The sequence below is a fragment of the Opisthocomus hoazin genome, chromosome 7, assembly GCF_030867145.1.
Source record: "Opisthocomus hoazin isolate bOpiHoa1 chromosome 7, bOpiHoa1.hap1, whole genome shotgun sequence".
Lineage (NCBI taxonomy): Eukaryota > Metazoa > Chordata > Aves > Opisthocomiformes > Opisthocomidae > Opisthocomus > Opisthocomus hoazin.
Window position 1 is genome coordinate 71,831,111 of NC_134420.1, and position 22,913 is coordinate 71,854,023.

The 22,913-nt window shown below is 57.8% G+C and overlaps 1 protein-coding gene across 2 annotated transcripts in view; it reads right to left on the bottom strand.

The window, feature by feature from the left end:
• Nucleotides 1–22,913, bottom strand: part of GNG2 (G protein subunit gamma 2) — a 29,559-nt gene extending 6,646 nt beyond the window's left edge. The window contains exon 1 of one of the 2 annotated variants that reach the window (XM_075427215.1): nucleotides 22,710–22,913. The gene's annotated coding sequence lies outside the window, so the exon portion shown is untranslated. The remainder of the gene's footprint in view (nucleotides 1–22,709) is intronic. The other variant, XM_075427214.1, reaches the window with a different exon arrangement.

Genomic DNA, 22,913 nt, shown 5'->3' on the forward strand with positions numbered 1-22,913 from the left:
CTGCTCTCGTCAGGCAAAGCTCTGCGCCGTCGCTTGAGGTTTAGCTCAAGCGTTCGTGCTGTTTCCGCGCTGGTTTTGCTCAGCTCTTGCCCAGGTTCTTTGCTGGAGCAGGCTGCCAGGGTGCCTCTCTCCTGCCTTTGCTTTCATTTCTTGCTGCAAAGCCACGGAGTCGATGGCCGTGGCCGTCCCGTTTCTGGCACGGCAGCCGGCACCGGGCTGGTGACAAAGCCGGTGGCCACGTAGGTTCACCGAGGTGTACATCAACCGAGACACCGCTGCGTGGCTTGGAGCCCACAGAGGCTTTTCTAAGGCAGCAAATGTCATTCTCAGTGACGTTGTGCCATTTCATAGAGGACCGCGGTCTGCTGCCTCCCCGGGGGCGGGGAGTCACGCAGGAACCGCATTTAACACCACGGAAGGAGGCATGGGAGCGGGGAAGGATGCTGAGAGCTTCTGTACAGCTGCTACAGCCCTGATCTTTTAAAAAAACATATGGATCCAAGCCTGCTGCTGCCCTCGTGCAAGGAAACCCTCCCATGCTCTTACTACATCGAGCCCTGCAGGCACCACGGTGGGAAAGATGGCCCCAAAAACAAGGTCAGAGAGGACCGAGACGCTGCTGGGACAGCGGAGGGGACACTGGGTGAGCACCCCGCTGTGCCCCGGGCTGCTGGGACGATGCTGGGGACCCGGGGGCAGCTCGGCCAGCTCACAGGACCGTGGTGTCCCCACAGCCGGCCACATGCCCTGGCCACGCTCGGGAAACCTGATGGAGGAACCTGAACCCGTCTGGGGCCAGCGATGGTTTTGTAGCCTTTTCCACGCCACGAGCAACCGGGCGTGTTTCCTTCAACACGAGCAACAAAAAAGTAGCAGGTGACCCTTCGAAGCGAGGTCATGAATGTCTCCCACCACGAAACAGCCCGGGCAAAGCCGTTCAAGCAGCTTTTTCAATCCCAACATGAGGACCACGCAGCGTAGACCGGGGAGGGTTCGGAGCGACCGGGAGTAAACCCAAAGCCTCCATGCCTTTTTGTTTGGATTTGATTTAAGCCAAGCCAAGCTGCTAGAGCATCCTCCTCTCCTTCAAGCCCTTGTGCCTCTTTACTACTAATTGCAACCAACCAAACTGCACCCTGGTGCTGCTGCCCCACACCACAGCAATAGGTGTGTTCTAGACTGGATATGAGGAAGAAATTCTTCACAATGAGGGTGGTGAATCAAAGAATGGTGGGGGTTGGCAGGGACCTCTGTGGGTCACCCAGTCCAACCCCCTGCCCAAGCAGGGTCACCCAGAGCAGGCTGCACAGCACCGCGTCCAGGCGGGGCTGGAATATCTCCAGAGAAGGAGACTCCACAGCCTCCCTGGGCAGCCTGGGCCAGGGCTCCGTCACCCTCAGAAGGAAGAAGTTCTTCCTCATCTTCAGCTGGAACTTCCTCTGCTTCAGTTTGTGCCCGTTGCCCCTTGTCCTGTCGCTGGGCACCACTGGAAAGAGTCTGGCCCCATCCTCCTGACACCCACCCTGCAGATATTTGTAGGCATTTCTAAGGTCCCCTCTCAGCTTTCTCTTCTTCAGGCTAGCAAACCCTGGCCCAGGTTGTCCAGAGAGGCGGTCGATGCCCCATGCCTGGAAACATTCCAGGCCAGGCTGGACGGGGCTCTGAGCACCCTGATCCAGGTGAAGATGTCCCTGCTCACTGCAGAGGGGTTGGGCTAGACGGCCTTGGAAGGTCCCTTCCAACCCAAAGCATTCTATGATTCTATGATTTATTTCTCTTCCCCAAGACCCAACGAGGTGTGGGGTTCCCTGCTGCCGCACCCCAGGCTGAACCAGAAAATACTTGTTAGTGGGTAGATGCCAAGAGCATCACACTTCAGACAAATTAAAACCACTCTGGAAAGTATGTGAATCCTTGGATGGGAGGAAAAATGCCAAAAGATTTGAGGATGGCTGTTAGCAGGACATTATCTTCCCCGGCAGCGTATTTCCTAGTGGTGTCATCCCTCCACGGGCAGGCACTGGCAGCTTTCAGAGCCGGAGACCCAGTGGATGCAGCGAGCCCGCCTGATCCCATCCGGGGAATCCCGAGTATTCCCAGCACGGCGGGGTGACAGCAACCCTTGGACACAGCGGGTTTGTACGGGGACCGGAGGGGCTGCGCGAGCACAAGAGGAGCCATCGCGCAGGAGGGACACGTGCCGGCCCTCGCCACATCGCTCCGATTTACCAACAGGTCCCCTCCACCTCCTGACCCTAGCCATCAACATCCCGACCGTAAAGCTGAAAAACCACCCCACTTCCCAATATTTCCCGATCCCCTCGCTCTCACGGGGCTCTTCTCACCGCCGCCGCTGTTGTGCGAGAGTTTGCCTGAAAAGAAAAGGCTTTCATGGCACTCACAGGGGAATAGGGACAGTGTTTTATTTCACTCTCTTAATGGCACGTGTGCCTGGGTAATAGGATTCCTGCCTTGGAGCCCACGGGTTAACGACTGAGGATGCCATTTTATTTTCACGCTAATGATGTTTAGCGTGTACAGTACGTGGCTATCGTCTCTTTTGGGTTCTGCGCTGTAATTACAGCTCAGGGTCTCGCCAGGTTGGTTTGATGCCTGTCCGCCGCGCAGAGGGATCGCGGGTTATTGACTGCACGTGGCAAGAGGCTGACTTCATTAAAAAGGATATGAAAAGGCTTGCAATAAATGTCTGGGCTCACAAATTCTGTTGCTGATTTTTGCTGGCTGGTACCTACGCTCCAAAAAACCCCATCTAATTCATTGCTGTCTCTCTTTAATGAAAAGCAACTGTCATATCTGAACGACATCTCCTTCTTTCACCAGCGGCACCCAGCCAAAACTGGCACCAAAAATTCGATTTTATTTGGGCAAACTGGTGAGGGATGGCCCCGACGTCGGGGCACTGATCCAGCATTTGCGGCTGTGTCTGCTCTCGGTCTGCTCGCTCCGGCTTTGCCGAAAACTTCAGCTTTTACCCGCAATGTGGAGCAACAAAACCCAACGGGATGAGCTTGGAGTTTAATTTGCTCTGCCTTAAAAGCCACCATTGCTGTGGGCCAAGGGATGACCAGCCCTCCTCCATCCCAGCAAGCTAATCACATCTACCTTGCTTTCTGGATGTATTTCTCCCTCCCAGGGCATTTCTGGATCACAGAATCACAGAATCCCAGCATGGCAGGGGTTGGCAGGGACCTCTGTGGGTCACCCAGCCCAACCCCCTGCCCAAGCAGGGTCACCCAGAGCAGGCTGCACAGCACCGCGTCCAGGCAGGGCTGGAATATCTCCAGAGAAGGAGACTCCACAGCCTCCCTGGGCAGCCTGGGCCAGGGCTCCGGCACCCTCAGAGGGAAGAAGTTCTTCCTCGGGTTCAGCTGGAACTTCCTCTGCTTCAGTTTGTGCCCGTTGCCCCTTGTCCTGTCGCTGGGCACCACTGGAAAGAGTCTGGCCCCGTCCTCCTGACACCCACCCTGCAGATATTTGTAAGCATTTCTGAGGTCCCCTCTCAGCCTTCTCTTCTCCAGGCTGAACAAGCCCAGCTCCCTCAGCCCTTCCTCATAGGAGATGCTCCAGTCCCCTCATCATCCTCGTAGCCCTCCGCTGGACTCTCTCCAGTAGCTCCTCATCTTTCTTGAACTGGGGATCCTGCACCCCCTTAAATATTCTTCTGACCCAGCGGAGAGCGTCGGTGCTGCTCCCGTGGCCCCCCGTCCCCGAGCGAGCCAGCACGGAGGCGCGGACCCCCATCCCTCCCGCCGGCAGGCAGCGCAGCCGTTAGACTCATTTAAGTCGCTCCACTCATTTAAGTCAGCGGTAAATTAATTTGCCGAGTGGCCTGCTGCTCCCCACCCAGCTCCGGCCCGGCGAGCTGCCTCCCGGCACAGCCTGGCACGAGCTGCTCTGCCACGACCTCGACCGAGGAGTGACGCAAAATGCCATGTATGACCCCAAAAAAGCCATTCCAAAAGGAGCATTTCTCGATCGCCGGAGCAATCGAGCCCTCCTGCTAAGCTGCCGTCCCACTCCCCCCTCCCAAACTGGGCTCCTATGGGGCTCTGGCATCCAGCAGCTGCCAGCCCTGCTTGCAAGGGTAATTAGCCTTCGTTTGCCAGCTCCTCGTCAGCACAAGCTGCCGCCTGCTTTGCAGAGAGCTGTGCCGAAAGGCTGCAGAGCCAGCGCTGGGCAGAATGGTCCCCAGCCTCCGCACGCCTTGCACCAGCTCCATCACCAGCCCAAACCCCACAAAAATCTGAGCCCAACCTGCCCCCAGCTTTTTTTCCCCCTTTTCCCTTGGGTTTTATCTCCAGGTGCATTTGGGTGGAGACCGGATTTCTCCTAAATGTTTAAAAAAAATGGCATTTGAAGGGTGATTATTCAGTCCAATAACCTTAAACAGGCAGCTCTCATTACTGGAGGGGTATCTCACCGGGTTGGGTCCATCCCTGCTCAAAGGCAGCACCGACCCTACCTGGCACGCCGGCATCCTCGCGAAGCATCTTCTTATGGTCTCAAAGGTGCAAACGGGCATCGAGTGCGACTTTACAGAGCCCAAACCAGCCTGGGCCTTTCAGTTTCTGTTTCATGAGACAACCCCTGCATCTCATAGAATCACAGAATCATTCAGGTTGGAAAAGACCTCTGAGATCATAAAGTCCAACCGGCACCCCAACCCCACCGTGCCTGCTAAACCATGTCCCCAAGTGCCACATCTACACAGTTTCTGAACGCCTCCAGGGATGGGGACTCCACCACTGCCCTGGGCAGCCTGGTCCAATTCCTGACCGCTCTTCCAGTAAAGAAATTGTTCCCAATATCCAATCTGAACCTCCCCTGACGCAACTTGAGGCCATTGCCTCTCGTCCTATCGCTGGTTACCTGGGAGAAGGGGTCTGCAGCCTTTGCCCGCCCAACGGTGGGTCCTCCCAGATTCTAAACCTGTGGCTCACATCCTCTCCTGTCACCCAATTTACCAGACTACTTTCCACTTCCCGGTGGATTTTTCTCTGCCTGGCAGAAAATTTTTCTCCCCGCATCTCTGGGCCGAGCTGAAAGGGAAAGCAGTGGCTCTGCAGGAAAGAAACCAAAAGCGCCGACATCTGCCAGGGCGAAACCTGGCTGTTCCTCCACCGTGAAGGCCAAAAGCAGCTCCCCAGAGCACCACACAGCATCACCCACCACCGACACCAGCTCCTTTGTGGAGTGAAAGCAGGAGCCTCCCTTCTTCTCAGTTTCGGTTCCAAAGTCACAGAATCACAGCATGTTCAGGGTTGGAAGGGACCTCTGTGGGTCACCCAGTCCAACCCCCTGCCCAAGCAGGGTCACCCAGAGCAGGCTGCACAGCACCGCGTCCAGGCAGGTCTTGAATATCTCCAGAGAAGGAGACTCCACAGCCCCATCCTCCTGACACCCACCTTTCAGATATTTAGAGGCATTTCTAAGGTCCCCTCGCAGCCTTCTCTGCTTCAGGCTGAACAAGCCCAGCTCCCTCAGCCTCTCCTCGTAGGAGAGATGCTCCAGCCCCCTCCTCATCCTCGTAGCCCTCCGCTGGATGCTCTCCAGTAGCTCCTCATCTTTCTTGAACTGGGGAGCCCAGAACTGGACACAGCACTGCAGATGGGGCCTCCCCAGGGCAGAGCAGAGGGGAAGGAGAACCTCCCTCGCCCTGCTGCCCACACTCCTCTTGATGCACCCCAGGAGTCACTCTTTCCACCGCTGATGCACTGGTGTTTTCCACCCAGTTGGTAGCAAAGTGGGTGAACCCCACTGGGGCAGCCGGGATCTGGGGGGCACACAGCGCTCAGGCTTGTTCCTACCAGGCAGGCATCACCCAAGGGGTTTTTTTGGTCCAGAAAAGGTGCCAGGGTGGGTATTATAACAGAGGGATTTGCTCCAGCTCTCGTTCATGCTGGGGTTGCTCCTGGTCCCTGCGCATCCCAGCAGCTGCACCCGGTCCAGCTTGCTGCATCCCGCAGGCACAGCCAGGCGCAGGACCAACACGGTCCCCGCTGAGTCGAGCGGGCTGTCCTGAAAACTGCCTTTTCCTCCCCAAAAACCAGGCGTGGTGTGGCATCCAGAAACGGATAACCGAGCGTACGGCCGTGCCGTCGCCGCCCCGCAGCCGGTCACCGGAGCGTGAGAATCCCTCGCGCGGGGCTGGCTGGCTTTCGAAGCCACCCTGTTGCTTTTGCCAAAAGCCATCGCTAAAAATAGACGGCTTGGCTGAAAAATAATTACTAAATATATACAGAAAAAGATAAAAATATTACAGACAAAAAAGAAAATAGCAACGAACCATGTTTTCAGGGGGTGGGAGCTGGTGTAGTCACATTGATCTCGACAGCAGCTGCAGACCTGGCTGGGAAAGGAGCCTTCACACGCCCAAATTACACCAGTTTAATTATTTCCTTAAGCAAAGAAAATGTTCTGAGCTAGATCTGTGCCTGTGGGCTCCCAGCACATCGCTTCGCTGGGGCATAGGACCTTCATCCTCAGCAGTGGTTGCAGCCCCGGCTCCCAGTCCCCATCTACAGGGATTTTATTCCCTTTTCCATCGTCCATTTTTCACACCCGATGTCCAATCCGGTATTTAAATCACCGAAAAGCATCTCGCAGGTCGGAGACGTGCTGGCAAATAAATAAATAAATGAAAAGGTGCTCGAGTGGAAAATGAGCCTGTTGCCACGGAAACGGCTTCGTTATCAGGCCAGCATCCGCTCCCTCCCGCCAAACCGGGGCGAGGTGGGATGGGTGCCCGTTTCGGCCCCGATGCCGGCATTTCACCCGTGTTGGAGGGTTTCGGTGCCTGGCTTCCCACTGCTCTGGCAGCAGTCGGGGAGGGTGCCGAATCTGTTGCCCATCTCAGCCTTGTGCAGCCCTGTTCAGCTGTATTTCACCCCAAAAGCAGCACTGGGGTCAGACCCAGCCCACCGCTGGCTCAGCCAGCCTGGGCTCCGCCAGCAAATCTCATTATCAAGGCAACACACAGCACAGGGAGGAGAGGGAGCTGCTGCACAGATTTTTCTCTTCCGTAATTTTGCCAGGGCATGAAATAAAGAGCTCAGCGCTGGAGCTGGCTTTGCAGAGAGCCTGGCTCGACATGTCCCCTTCATCCACCTTATCACAGAATGTTCGGGGTTGGCAGGGACCTCTGTGGGTCACCCAGTCCAACCCCCTGCCCAAGCAGGGTCACCCACAGCAGGCTGCACAGCACCGCGTCCAGGCGGGGCTGGAATATCTCCAGAGAAGGAGACTCCACAGCCTCCCTGGACAGCCTGGGCCAGGGCTCCGTCACCCTCAGAGGGAAGAAGTTCTTCCTCATCTTCAGCTGCAGCTTCCTCTGCTTCAGTTTGTGCCCATTGCCCCTTGTCCTGTCGCTGGGCACCACTGGAAAGAGTCTGGCCCCGTCCTCCTGACACCCACCCTGCAGAGATTTATAAACATTTCTAAGGTCCCCTCTCAGCCTTCTCTTCTCCAGGCTGAACAAGCCCAGCTCCCTCAGCCTCTCCTCGTAGGAGAGATGCTCCAGGCCCCTCACCATCCTCGTAGCCCTCCGCTGGACTCTCTCCAGTAGCTCCTCATCTTTCTTGAACTGGGGAGCCCAGCACTGGACACAGCACTGCAGATGGGGCCTCACCAGAGCAGAGTAGAGGGGGAGGAGAACCTCCCTCAACCTGCTGGCCACACTCCTCTTGATGCACCCCAGGATCCCATTGGCCTTCTTGGCAGCCAGGGCACGCTGCTGGCTCATGGTCACCCTGTCGTCCCCCAGCACTCCCAGTCCCTCTCCACAGAGCTGCTCTCCAGCAGCTCAGCCCCAGCCTGTACTGGTGCCTGGGGTTGTTCCTCCCCAGGTGCAGGACCCTGCCCTTGCCCTTGTTGAACCTCATCAGGTTCCTCTCTGCCCAGCTCTCCAGCCTGTCCAGGTCAAACACACTGCTGGAGCCGACCGCAGCTGCAGCCCAGACCTCATTAACACCTGCAGTCAATGTCACGCTTTTCCACAAGGTTTGCAGGCAGCAAAGGTTTTAGCAACATCCATCCCTCCATCCCTCCATCCATCACACGGAGCGTGTCCGAGCGCTGAGGCTCCAGCAGAAACCTCATTCCCAAGAGGCATGGACAGACCTGGAGAGGAGCTGGAGGGGGGGGGCAGCGACGATGGAGCCAGGCGGCTCTGGCACCGCGGGGACACTGCAGCTCTCGCAGGGCTGTCCCTTTTGCCCGGAGAAGTCACCGCGCCGCGGGGTGTCACATGAAAGTGAGAATCTCAGCTTTTTCTTTTCTCACAGGTGTCCTAACGGCTCGAAACGATGGCAAACAGAAACCAACCTCCACTTCCTTTTTTTAGCTTGTTTTTTGTTTTTTAAAGAGATTATTATTCAGGTGAGGGACCAGCCGCCACACAGCACAGCCTGGGACATGGCTCTGGTCCCTCCTGCCACCACTGATAGGAAACGGTGGCTCTCTCCAGCCGGGCACCGCAGGGAGGGAGCACCGACCTGCTCCGGGGTCAGCAGAAAGCTCCGCTGGCGGGGCTGCCGATCCCTGTGTGCCGAAGGTCAGGGACTGAACGGCAGCATCGTCTCCCTGGCTGACAGAGCCGGAGATTTCTAGCAAGCCAAAAAGCTATGCGACCCCCAGCCTCACCCCAGGGCCTTCAGGGACGTAGCCATGAAAAGAAAAAGCTGCCATTTTGGGGTAAACCCTGGAGAAAAGTGGGGTTTTTTTAATGTACAAAGGACAAACCCAGCAGCGTGCGCAGATCAGGCACCGGGAGGACGGGTGCCCTGGGAGCTCGGCCAAACACCGGGGAATAAGGATGCCCAAAGACATGGTCCAGGGGTCCAAGCAAGCGAAGCTGCAGCCGAGCATTGCCTTCTTCCCACAGCCTGAATTTTCATCTGGATTAAAACCACCCATCATTTTGCCGATTCCTTTCTGAGCTCCGGTCGGCCCCTCGTCGTGCTCTCCGCACCCGCGCAGGCTCGTGGCGATGCTTTCGGGGACGAGCTGATGACACCAAACTGGGAGGTGTGGTAGATACACCGCCAGGCTGTGCTGCCATCCAGCATGACCTGGACAGGCTGGAGAGTTGGGCAGAGAGGAACCTGATGAGGTTCAACATGGGCAAGGGCAGGGTCCTGCACCTGGGGAGGAACAACCCCAGGCACCAGTACAGGCTGGGGCTGAGCTGCTGGAGAGCAGCTCTGTGGAGAGGGACTGGGAGTGCTGGGGGACGACAGGGTGACCATGAGCCAGCAGTGTGCCCTGGCTGCCAAGAAGGCCAATGGGATCCTGGGGTGCATCAAGAGGAGTGTGGCCAGCAGGGCAAGGGAAGTTCTCCTCCCCCTCTACTCTGCCCTGGTGAGGCCCCATCTGCAGTGCTGTGTCCAGCTCTGGGCTCCCCAGTTCAAGAAAGATGAGGAGCTACTGGAGAGAGTCCAGCGGAGGGCTACGAGGATGGTGAGTGAACTGGAGCATCTCTCCTCCGAGGAGAGGCTGAGGGAGCTGGGCTTGTTCAGCCTGGAGAAGAGAAGGCTGAGAGGGGACCTTAGAAATGCTTACAAATATCTTAAGGGTGGGTGTCAGGAGGACAGGGCCAGACTCTTTCCAGTGGTGCCCAGCGACAGGACAAGGGGCAACGGGCACAAACTGAAGCAGAGGAAGCTCCAGCTGAAGATGAGGAAGAACTTCTTCCCTCTGAGGGTGACGGAGCCCTGGCCCAGGCTGCCCAGGGAGGCTGTGGAGTGTCCTTCTCTGGAGATATTCCAGCCCCGCCTGGCCGCGGTGCTGTGCAGCCTGCTCTGGGTGACCCTGCTTGGGCAGGGGGTTGGGCTGGGTGACCCACAGAGGTCCCTGCCAACCCCGAACATCCTGTGATTCTGTGAAGTGGCTGCAGGCTGGGTAGTCCCTAACTTCACAAGGCAGAAGTTTCTGCTGTAAAGGAGACTCTAGGTCTAGGAAACACGCACCACCTCCCAGCTGGCCAGAAAAGAGGAGGAACCCTCAAAAAAAGCTCATTTTTCCCCACGGGGAGACCTCTAGAAAAGCAAATTCACCCTTCAGAGGCATCACCTGATTTCTTGATCCCTTCACTTCTTGATTCTTTTGCAAAACCAACTCCAGTTGACTCTGAAATAAATTCTTTGTGCATGCCTTGTTCAAAAAATCCCAGGTCCCTGCCCCTTGTCCCAGGAGGGATGGTTAAAGCTGCTGAGCAAGCCGTGAGCTCCTCTACTGGGAGAAGGAGTTCAACATCTGCTCACACAGCTCTGAACTCCTGACCCTCAATTAAGGGAAGCAGCCAAGAGCTATTATTTCACGTTAATTAACTGGTCCATTCTTGGGTTTCAGTTTTTAACATCCCGCTCTTAAGGATTTGCCAGGGCCGAGATAAAGACCATTTGGGAAGGTGCGACAGGAGGTCTGAGAGCGAAGGGCAGGAGCAGGGCGCGCTGCGAGGCGGCGGCGTTTCACCCGGCGTCACATTCGCGACAGGATTTGGGTATTTGGCGGCGTCAACGCCGCTCCCGACGGCACGAACCCGCCCAGAGCCTCGCGAGAAGTCACCCCGAATTCAGGGCCCCGGCGCTCTCCCAACCGCCCGCCCGCCAGCGTGGGGGTACAGCCACCCCCAGGGAGCGGGGACGAGCCACCGAGCTGCCCCGATTTGGCTAAAACGTCACATTTTTAGGGGGCAGCCTCCGCGGATGCCAGGAAATCGGAAGGAGCACATGGATTGTGCAGCAGCTGCCACCGTGGTGCCAGGCTGCTGGGCTCACCCTTCTGCAAAGCACTTTTCAGCCCAGCTAAAATAAAATTCAACCCGAACCTCTCCCTTCGCTTACCCGGCCAGAGCCTCGCCTTTTCGCCCCGATAACTCCCGACGCCCTCAGCTGCAGAGATCCTTGCCATGGGAAATCATCCTCCGATGATTTCACCCGAACCAAACCTTTATTAGAATTTTATTTTAAGTAACACTCACATGAAGCCTAATGACCCTCTCCAGCCCTGGGGGAGTCAGCCAGCAAGTTACATCAGCAAAGAAACAACCCCGTTAACCATCCCATTAAGTTTAAGCCCCCCCCCCCCCCCCGGAATTACCTTAGACTGCTTTAATTAGGTATCCACGGTACAAAAGAATTAATTAATTAGTGATAAGCACCTGAACCACATTACTCATAAGGCTCTATTTCAAGCTTCAAATACAGCAAACAGGTCACAGCCGAGCTGCTACAGCAGAGCCAAGCCCCAGTGCTGCTGCCTGGTGTTTCTCTTCCCATCCAAGCAGCGAGACTGGGAGGGTTTTTTTTTTTTTTCCTTCTTTATCTCTTTTTCAGGTTTTTCATAGCATCCAGAGCTGGTCCTCTCAGAGCTACTACTCACATAGTGGGTGGACCACATGGCAATGGGAGAGTTTTGTAATCACAGAATCACAGAATGGTGGGGGTTGGAAGGGACCTCATCCAGCCCAACCCCCTGCCCAAGCAGGGTCACCCAGAGCAGGCTGCACAGCACCGCGTCCAGGCGGGGCTGGAATATCTCCAGAGAAGGAGACTCCACAGCCTCCCTGGGCAGCCTGGGCCAGGGCTCCGTCACCCTCAGAGGGAAGAAGTTCTTCCTCATCTTCAGCTGGAGCTTCCTCTGCTTCAGTTTGTGCCCATTGCCCCTTGTCCTGTCTCTGGGCACCACTGGAAAGAGTCTGGCCCCATCCTCCTGACACCCACCCTGCAGATATTTGTAGGCATTTCTAAGGTCCCCTCTCAGCCTTCTCTTCTCCAGGCTGAACAAGCCCAGCTCCCTCAGCCTCTCCTCGTAGGAGAGATGCTCCAGTCCCCTCATCATCCTCGTAGCCCCACAGTAATTTGTCAGTAATGACTTGCTGAGATTGGGTGTGCTTTAGGCATGGGTCGCGGGGTGAAAGCCTGTATCTTGTGGCTGCAGGGACCCCCCGCAAAGGTTTCACTATGAAGCTGTTTTGCTACGGCATCGCTAAGACACCCATTAAATTCGGACTTGATGATCTTCAAGGTCTTTTCCAGCCTTAATGATTCCAGGGAATGAATAAAGCATTTGCTGGTGGCCAGATCCCAAGCTGCAGGTGGAGGATCGCCGCTACGCGTGGGCAATTTTAGCAGCTTTCTGGCAGGGAGTGGGGGGAAGAGGCAAAAAAAAAATCCCCGTGCTATTCTGTATTTTCACAATCAATGACTTCGAAAAGTAATTTTTTGTGGCTTGCACCGGCTCTGACATTTCGTGGCCGGCGATTTCCCCACTGGCAAATTTGGGGCTGCCAAGGGAGGGGGTCTCTCCAAGCTGACAGTCCGTGGTGGGGCTGCAGAGCCCCCGCGTGCTGCAAACCGGGTTAACTGGGGCCGGCTGGGGAGAAGTAGGTTGCTCCTCCATCCCTGGTCGGCGAGCTGACCCATATTATCTCAATTAAATTTAACTTCTGCGGCCCGCTGCTGCCTGGTTTTTTTTTTTCCATAACCGAACGCATTTTGGTCGAAAGTAGGACCCGGTTATGGGGGCGGCGAGTACAGCTGGGTCCGTCCCGACGCGATGCGGAGAGGGCACGGCCGCGGCGGCAGAACTGGGACAGGGACGCGGAGGGGGATCAAGAGGCGACAGCACCGTGTTGGGGGGCTCAGCAGCTTCCCCCCAGCTCAGACCCGACCCACCTGCGTTTCTCCTGACCACGATGCTCCGGCGAAAACAGCAAAATTTGCTTTTCTCTCCCGAGCGGAGCCTTTCCCACGCTATTCCCTCCCCTCCGTCCTCACCCCCACTCACCGCTTCCTAACCTCCGCATACAACATCTCGCTTTTCCCACGGAGCCCAAAAATCCCTGAACCAGCCCGTTTCCCCCTTAAAATGAAGGCGAAGCATCCTGGCCGCGCTTCCTGCTGAGTCAACGGCCCTGCTTTTACCACCACCCGCTCGCTATTCCGGCTACGTCGTGAAACGACACATGCTCAGCGCACGCCGCTATCACGCAGACGGGAGGAGAAAACCACCCCGGAGCTGCCAGCCCGGGCGGTGTTTTTACAGATTGCAAAAAAAAAAAAACATAATAAAGGCAAGAAATTTAAAGCCAAAGAAACCGCGCAAAGCCCGGATGAAGCGGCACAAGACGGCGATGCCTTCCCCTCCCGTGGATCGATACCTCCCGTGCCGGAGATCAATCCGTCCCGGCCGTGCCACGCACCCCGGGCGCTTCATTTCGGAGCTTTAACCCCGCCGCCAAATGAGCCCGAGCCCCGACACCCCGCGAGCCGCTGCGCCGAGGGCGAGCGCCTTTCCCTGCCTACCTGGCTGCTGGGAAACCTCCGTCGCCTGCTGAATTCCTCCTACGGAAACCTAGGAAGGCAGCGGCTCTTTGGTGGGGGGGGGGCTGGGTTTGGGATCCAGGTGGGATGGAGGAGCAGCATCGATTCGCGGCCAGTCTGACTTTGACATCAATTAATGGAAACGCTTACGCAGGGCAGAGATTTAGGCTTTAAAGAAAAAAAAAAAACTATAAAATCAGCGCCTCCCTTACTTGCTGCTGATACCTCCCCACGAGCCTGGGTTGCCGCATTAATATCATCTTTTTATCCCCTGCTCACCCAGCGCGGAGGGAGGAGGCAGGGTCCCCCCCGCCGGCGTTCGCTGGGGAGCGAGGGAAGCGCCGGACGTGAATTCAAAGCTCCCCGAGCGAGGATGCGAGGCTGAGCTGCAATTATATTAAATCAGCCGATAAATAATGCAACGGGTTTTGATGGTACCAGCCCTGCCAAGCGCCGCGCCAGTGCCGTCACGTCGCCACGACATTAAAAAGACAAGGGATGAAGCGCAAGCAGGGCGGCGTGACATGAATAATTGGACCTCAAGCCTTTCAGAAACGCTGTCCTCGGGGCACGCTGGAGCTCCGGCCCCATGGCAGAGCCACCAGCCCACTGCCACTGCGTGAGGTCCTACACAAACAGATGGACTCCACCAGACCTGGTCAGCATTCATCTCTTTCCCATCCAAGGTGAGAGACCTCTGCGTGGGCACCTTCCAGCATCAGCAGAGCTGCTCCAGCAGCAGACACAGTCCTGAAGGTTATTTAGAAGAGGTCTGAACAGGTTTATAGGTTGTGGATGGCTGACACGTCATGGGATGACCCCCACTAAGGACCCCACACCACCCAGCAAGGGTGTAGGAAGTCCCTGAGAAGGCACACAGAGACATGGAGAAGACCTGGCCACGTTTCTGCATGACACCCTGGGGGCACATGGACCCACATGGACTCATGTGATGCCCATGGGGACAGAACTGATCTGTCCACGGTGTTGGCCCTGCTTTGAGGAGGAGGTGGGACCAGAGACCTCCAGAGGCCCCCTCCAACCTAAACGAGTCATTGATCACGCTGGTTCGTTACCAAAATCCCTGTTTGCTCCCTGGAAAGTACCTGAGGGATATGGAAAACAACAGGAAAATGAAGGGAGGTGTCACAAATCCTTGGCAGCTCTCTCCACAGCCACCAGCTCTCAGGACTAAAACATCCCAGCCTGGCAAAAGCCGAAACCGCAGCTGGAGACTTCTTCCATAACACAACGTCGCAGCACAGGCAACCAACATTATTCACCCTTTGGTGTGAACTCAAACTGCAAAACCAGCCAGCCCACTCCTTTATCACTACTCAAGATGTCATGGAGATGTAACCATCTCCCCGTGCTCTTCATCCAGCTCTTGCCAAAATGGGTCAAATTCAAGAGACGATAGAAGCAGAAGGAGCCCTTGGAGCCAACGCAACCACAATGCAGGTGAGATAAAACCACATGACATGCTGACAGAGCATCCTCCAGAGCAGGTAAGGAAACCAAAATCCAACCATGAGGACAAAACCCAACCTCCTCGTACATGGGGGGTCCATGGGTGAGGAAGCCTCCACCACGCAAACGTGATGGTCAGATGTTCGCTGCACACCCACTGGGACCCTGGGAATGAAGAGGTGTCCTGCAAAGGATCTGCTGTCCTGTGGCAGCTCAGGGCTGATGAGACCTTTGCTGGGGGTGGAGGAGAAGCACCAGACCGAGACATCTCTCATCAGCAGCTGTGGTTGGAGCAGCACAGAGCACAGCTCTGCTCAGCAGAAACTTTATGGAGATCACGAGAGGTCTGGTTTTGTCAGATAAGAAGAAAGAGCAGGAAATGTCACGAGGTTTACAACCAAGCAGCTAAAGATTGAGTCCGTCCACCTCGTGGGTGACTAATGAGCTTTGTGCGGCTCCTGGTACATTCAGTCCCCACTTCAGGGCTTCCCAACACTCCAGAGAGGAAACACCGATGATAATCCCCCTCCCAACACCCTGAGCCCCCATCTTGCCTTAGAAAAACAGGCACTGAGAATTTCTTCTGTTGCTTTGCTCCTCAGGAGACTCCGACCAAGGTCTTGGTGTCCCTCCATCTGAGATGACCCTTTCAAGAGGTGAAAGGCAGCGAGGATCTGGCAGGAGGGTTTGGGAGCAGCGACGAGATGGTGCCCCTGGGCTCCATAGAAGCACAGGGACCTCCAGGGACATTTAACCTTCCCCCAAAGCCATAAACCTCAACAGGCTTGATGCAGCCCATGCACGATGAGCCACTATCACCATATTGACCTGAGAAGATGTCTGCAGACACCAGGGACACACTAATCCCCATCTGAATGGTGTCTGCTCACGTGAAACCAAAAGAAGCAGCGAGGGAGAAGGTGGTCTCCTCAACTCCTCGCCCACACACCTCCTACCTCGCAGTGTCCCGTGTGTGCATGGCCCAGGGCTGTCCACAGGGCACAGCCCCAACCCCACAAGCAGATCACAGAATCACAGAATCATTAAGGTTTGAAAAGACTTCTGAGATCATCAAGTCCAACCGTCACCCCATCACCACCATGCCTGCTAAATGATGGATGCTTATTTACTCTCCCGCACCCCCAACACCTGCCTGTTCCTCCCAAAGTCTGCTTGAGGAGGAACACGTCAAAATGGAGAATAAACTCCTGCAAGGCGATTTCTGCCTTGAAACGGCTCCTGTGTTGCCTTCCTCCTGCTGACGGTGGCAGGGAGAGCAAGCTGGAGCCCCGGCCCCCCAGCCTGACTTGGCTGGCAGTCACCATCCCGCTCTTCTCAGCCCCCATGGGTGATGGATAACTCACCACGGAGGCTTTGAGGCAATCCAGCCCAGCCCCTCAGCGACATTGAGGACACAGCAGCTGTGGTTTGGGTTCACACAGCTCTGTGGTTTGGGTTCAGCCCTTCAGCAAACCCAAACCCTCCCTATGCTGTTGAGGAAGGAGAGGGGCAAGCCCAGAGCCCAAAGCTCATCTCATGAGTGCTCCTCACCCCAGCCGTACCCCAAACCAGGCGTCATGGCTGTAAACATAACGAAGCCCTAACGATGATGCCTGCTATACGAGGAGACACGCTGGCACCATCCTGGCATCTCCAAAAAGACCACCGAAGCCTGAAGCACCCCTTCAGCATCCCCCGTAAGGGGATCACGCCTCAGGCTTGTGACGCTCGGACGCCCGGCCATGCCCCCCACGCCGTCCCGGGGGGATGCTGCAACAGATCAAACGCTCCTGTGCTTCACCTCCCGGTCTCTCCTCTGGGACACAGCTCAGGCAGGAGCAGGCAAGAAAGAAACCACAGCTCATCCGTGTATTGGGGACCTAATATATACTTATAAATATCTGCAGGGTGGGTGTCAGGAGGACGGGGCCAGACTCTTTCCAGCGGTGCCCAGCGACAGGACAAGGGGCAACGGGCACAAACTGAAGCAGAGGAAGCTCCAGCTGAAGATGAGGAAGAACTTCTTCCCTCTGAGGGTGACGGAGCCCTGGCCCAGGCTGCCCAGGGAGGCTGCGGAGTCTCCTTCTCTGGAGATATTCAAGCCCTGCCTGGACAAGGTCCTCTACAGCCTGCTCTGGGTGACCCTGCTTCGGCAGGGGGTTGGACTGGGTGACCCATAGAGGTCCCTGCCAACCCCGAACATTCTGTGATTCTGTTCCTGGGGATGCTGGCGGGTGCCTGGGGACACCCTGCCTGTCCCCAGGTCCCCAGGCTGGGGATAAACCCCCAGAGCCATATGTGCGCCCGCTCGGTCGCCATGTCAGGGATGCTGCGGGGACCGATCCGGCCGTGGGACCCGGAGGAACACAGGCTTCCCGACACGGCAGGGCTGACACACAGAGAGACAAGACAGCGCTGAAACGACCCGGCTATAATTAGCGCACGAACCCACCCCGAACCCTGTCGCTCTCGTCCCCGAGGTGCCAGTCAGGGGGAGCAGGAGGAGGCAGAGGGTTTCTCCGTGCCGATTTCCTCTGAGCATCTTCCATAATTAGGTCTGCGTCTCTGCGCAGAGGCACCGGCGGTGGCACGGGGCAGTGATGTCCCCACGGTGCGGTCGGTGGCTCTGCCCGCAGGGACGGGCGCAGGCAGCTCCGGGAGGCAGCTCCGGCTCTGGCAGGCAGCAGCCGGGCTTGGGGATGGGGTCCGGGAGGGAGGATGCTGTAGGCAGCAGGAAGGATGCCGAGCAGCACGGCGCGGGGTAAAACCAGCATCACAGCGGGGTTTGCAGCGGGAATATCCCACGCTGTGCCGTGGATTTTTCCCCTTTGGTGGGATCTGACGTGGTCCAGGAAGGAGCACTGATGCTCGGGATCCCTGACGAGCTCCAATGCTCAGGCAAAGCTGCTCTGTCACCCCCAAATCGCTCCCTCTTACAAACCCAGCTGCCCAGCCAGGACCTTCCCGGCCAGGAGAGCCACTCGTAAGGAGCATCACGGGAGGGACAGAGCCAGCTTTCCTTCCCAAAGCCCCCAGGACAGCAACAGAGGGCGGGAAGATAAAGCTGTCAAACCAAGACACCGACCCAGCTAAAGGAGCTTACAGAATCACAGAATGGTCGGGGTTGGCAGGGACCTCTGCGGGTCACCCAGTCCAACCCCCTGCCGAAGCAGGGTCACCCAGAGCAGGCTGCACAGCACCGCGTCCAGGCAGTGCTCTGCCACCCACTCCCGGCCCTGCCGCGCCAGGTACAGCGCTTTGGGGTTCCCATCAGCACCCCTGAGGACAACCAACCCCTCCTCGCATCTCAGCAGGCTTTTGGATGCGAGGCGAAAGCATCACCCACTACCGGAGACCTCCCCACCACACTGGTGCCCGCTGACCACCACCCGGCAAACGCCTGGACCTTCCCTGGGATAAACTCCTTAGCCCCAGTTACAGCGATGACGAGGGACGAGAGGGGAAGAAAATTTCTGTGGGAAAAGCAAGGGAAGGACGAGATAAGGTGAAAACTAATTGTGTTTGGTAGGATCAGCAGGTCCCGGCGCAGCTGCTGCCCAGGAATTGCCGAGGGTTTCTCAACCACGTGTGAATGGCAAGGTGGTGATTTTTTTTTCTGAAGGTTTGGTACAGTGCCATTTTGGGGATTTGATTTTTTGTTTTTGATTTTTTTTGGGGGGGGAATTTGATTTTTTTTTTTTCTTTTTTTTTTTCCGGGGATTTTTTTTTTTTTTTTTTTTTTTTTTTCGGGGATTTGATTTTTTTTTTTAATTATTCTTTTTTTTCCACTGAGCCTGTGAGAGATGGGGTTTGGTGTCTGGTGTCCATCATGCCTACACGAAACGCAGGAGACGATGCACGATCTGAGCCTTCAGCCTCAGCACGGCTGCACCCTCGCCCAGCCCAGCCCCGCATCCAGCTCCCGCCGCCTCCCAGCCCACGACGCGCGGGCGACGCGCTCGCACCGCTCTGACCGAAGACGTCGCTCATTAACCACCGGCCTGACCCAACACCCAGGCTCGATGGGCACCATCCCAGCGGCTTCGGATGGGTTTTGGGAGCAAGCCCTGCTTCCCCGCAGAGCCAAACCCGTGTCCTCCCGGCAGCTGGAGCCCGTCCTTCTCCCCGGCTCGGGGCGAGTGCCAAGCGGGTGCGGAAAGCCAGGAGAGACAGCCTGCGTTCCCCCGCAGCCGCTCCCCCACCAGCAGCAGAAGCAGGAGCCCCCCACCTTGCATTTCCCCCCGTGAGTTTTTTTTTTGGGGGGAGAGCAAGGCTGCTCCTGCGAAAAGGAGCAATTTTGGGGGGGTTTGCACCACGCGTGTTGCACACGGAAGAAAAAAAAAATATGAGGAAGGGCTGAAGCCCCACAGGCAATAAAACCGTGCAAGGACAAGCGCAGAAATCCCCTTGCCGACGAAGCACGCCGCACCCCACGCCCTGCCCCACAGCGTGGGGTAGCATCCCCCTCCGCCTTTCACCCCATCCCTCCTCCCAGCAGCCGCTGCGGCCACGCGAAGCGGCTGAGCAAGAAACCAGAGAGGGAGAAACGGCGAGAAAAGAGTCTGAAAGGCAAGAAATATCGAAAACCCACCCTAATCCCTTCGCTCTTCCCTCCCGCTTCTGCGCCGGCTGTGAACGCACGCGGCCGTATCCCGCTCCTGCATCCCCCACCGGCCACCGGGATGAGGTGCTCGGAGAAGCCACGCTGAGAACTGATGCAACTCGTGCCCAAAATAGTGCTTTTCCCAAGGCAAACCCCTTATTCCCAACCCCAAAAACGTGGCGATGGGCTGGTGGGAGGGAGCAGGCGGATGCAGCCCTGTGGTCCCCGGCGGCAGCGCCAGCGTCACGAGCGTGCCGGCCTCGAGCATCCCAGCACTGGCAGCCAGGACGGGGAGGCACGGCGGCATTTTGGGGGTGCGAGGGGGGTCCGTGGGGCTCCAGCTCCGGCACGCCAGCCCTAATTACTATGGTAACAGCCCGCGCCGGTGCCTGGCTGTCCTCCTCCGGTGACTCACTGGGTTTCAAAAGCAGAAGCGGTGCCTCGGTTGCCGCCGTCCGGAGGCCGAAGCACTGGAAGCCCAGCGGGCGCATCCGCATCTGCGGGGTCGCCGGGTGGGAAAGCGCTGCCCTCCCTTGCGAAGTTTGGGGTTTTTACGGCGTTTTCCACTCACAGCCACCGCGGCACAGGGTGGCAAAGCAGCAGGCTGGCTTGGGAATTAAAAATAATAATAATACTTGAGCTTCATCACCAGCTCGTAGCCATCTACCCGTTGGATCCCAGCAGGTTGAGGGAGGTTCTCCTCCCCCTCTACTCTGCCCTAGTGAGGCCCCATCTGGAGTAGTGTCCAGTTCTGGGCTCCCCAGTTCAAGAAAGATCAGGAGCTACTGGAGAGAGTCCAGCGGAGGGCTACGAGGATGAGGAGGGGACTGGAGCATCTCTCCTACGAGGAGAGGCTGAGGGAGCTGGGCTTGTTCAGCCTGGAGAAGAGAAGGCTGAGAGGGGACCTTAGAAATGCCTACAAATATCTGCAGGGTGGGTGTCAGGAGGATGGGGCCAGACTCTTTCCAGTGGTGCCCAGCGACAGGACAAGGGGCAACGGGCACAAACTGAAGCAGAGGAAGCTCCAGCTGAAGATGAGGAAGAACTTCTTCCCTCTGAGGGTGATGGAGCCCTGGCCCAGGCTGCCCAGGGAGGCTGTGAGGTCTCCTTCTCTGGAGATATTCCAGCCCCGCCCGGACGCGGTGCTGTGCAGCCTGCTCTGGGTGATCCTGCTTGGGCAGGGGGTTGGGCTGGGTGACCCACAGAGGGCCCTGCCAACCCCCACCATTCTGTGATTCTGTGATCCCAGCGGGTGCCCCACTGCGATCGCCTGCTCTGGGTCTTGGTAACCCCCGTGCTGCGAGCGGGACAAAATTTCCACAATGGAAAACGATAACCCTGGTGCCGCGAGGCAGCCCCGTGCCAGGCCTGATGCACGCCGGGCATCATCCCCGCCGGGGTCAGCCATGCTGTGGCACGGCCGCTCATCCGAGCCCGCGTGCAGAACGTGCCCCACGGGGGCCACCGCCGGGTCACGACTGCGAGAAGCCCGGAGAAAATGCAGCGAGCATCCTTAACGCCGGTACGCGCAGCGCTGGGAGCAAAGCTGGCAGCTCCCGGGGAATCTGGGAGAGAGGATGGGCACGTGCGGGCACCGTGCCAGCGGCGGGGGGACCTGTGGGCCCCCCCAAGCTGGGGATACCCTGTTTCGGAGGTGAGGCTGACTCCAGTCATCATCCAGGCGATGCTGAGACCAGCAAATTCGTGTCACGGGTGGCCGGCAGCAGCCCCTGCTTCCTCTCGCAAGCAAATGCAAGGCCAAAAAAAAGCCAAAATAAGCACCAAAACTGGGGCCGAGGGAGCAGCCTGGCTGATGCCCAGCCTCGTGGGACCAACACAGGAGCTGAGGCAGGATGGGGCTGAGCCACGTGTCCCCACACCCCGCGGCACGGGGTGAAAAAAAGCCCCATTATAACCCCAGGAGCATCCTCCTGGAGAAAGGCTTCGCCCCGGGGCTTTCCCGGCAATAATTAATCGAGTCATATTTCAATCCAGCCAGCGGCCATATGGTAGAAAAGAGGATTACAATCGCATGCTCCAGCTGCATCCAGGGAAATCCAGTTATAAGGAAAAATCCGCTGTGCCAGGGTACGTGCCGCTGCCACCCGCACGGCCCCAGCTCCTTTCCCTCCCGCGGGCGGGGAGCGGGGCCTCGCCGGCGCGGTGATGGTTATTCGGTAATTTGGGGGGGCCCAGGGGCAAACAGGGAAATAAATAATAAATAAATAACGCCCGAGACCGGGAGCGATGCCCTGCCCTGCCTGCAGATCGTACTTCGGGGTAGCACACTCTAAGTTCATCAGCAACTCGTTAGTAACGGGCGGGTGATTGCTGCACTTCAAAATTTGCCTTAAATATCGATCCGTTTTCCACCGAGGAGGCAAGAAGGCGAAAGTTTTTTGCTGGGTTCCCCGCCGGCTGGGGCAAGCCAGCCCTGGACCGGGTTTCCCCGAGCACACCTCGCCAGCCGAAGGGCCATCTTCCCAGGGTTACTGTCCCCGAAGCGCTCGCCCCGCCAGCCACCGCTGGGAAAAATCAGGATTTTGATGGGAATGACGGGGAGAGGGCGGCCGTCGCGGGGGTGGCGAGGCGGGGCGCGGGGTGACCCTCCGCCTGCATGGCTGTCACCCCCCAAATCCAACCCCCTTCCCCCCCCCCCTCCAAAGCCAGCCTGGGGGGGGGGGGGCAGATCCATCCCGGCCGAAGGTTCCCGCGGGGATTTGGGGTTGGGAAAGTCTCAGCCTTCCTTCCCAGGGAGGAGGGGGGGAAATGAATAAATAAATAAAGGAGGAAAGAACACTACACCTCATTCATCGGCGGAGAAAAAACAAAAAGCCTCTCCGGTGATGGCAAATCAGTTGATTAACTGAGGATCAAACCCTCTGAATCAAAGCTTTGTCGGGGAGGCTGAGCTCCTTCTGCGAGGCACCTTTCCCCCCCTCCCCACGGCCCCCCCCACCCGGGATGGGGACACTCCCCCCCCCCGCAGGTGCCACCCCCCTCCCCACGGCCCCCCCCACCCAGGATGGGGACCCCCGCCCCCCCCGCAGGTGCCACCGCCACCCGAGACTGCGGGGTCCCGGGGTTGGGGGGGGGGGTGATGCGGGGATTGCCACCCGTGGGGGGGGGATTTTGCTGCTGGGTTTGAGCGGTTCGGGGGCCCCCCCGGGAGCTGCTGGCAGCGGGGGGTGGGGACCGCCCTGCCCAGCCCCAGCGCACCCAGTCCCAGTGCTCCCAGTGCCCCCCCACACCCCTCCCAGCCCCGGCTCCCACCCCCTCCGTGTGCCCGGTACCTGGAGGCGGGCGGTGCTGCGCCGAGCCCCCCGCGGGACGGACGGACGGACGGATGGATGGAGGGATGGATGGATGGAGGGATGGAGGGAGGGATGGAGGGAGGGATGCGGGCTGGAGGCAGGAGGAGGGTGGTCAGCAGCAGCCCCGAGCGGCGAGTCCCCACCCAGCTTTGTCTGCGCTCATCCCTCTGCCTACAGGAAGAG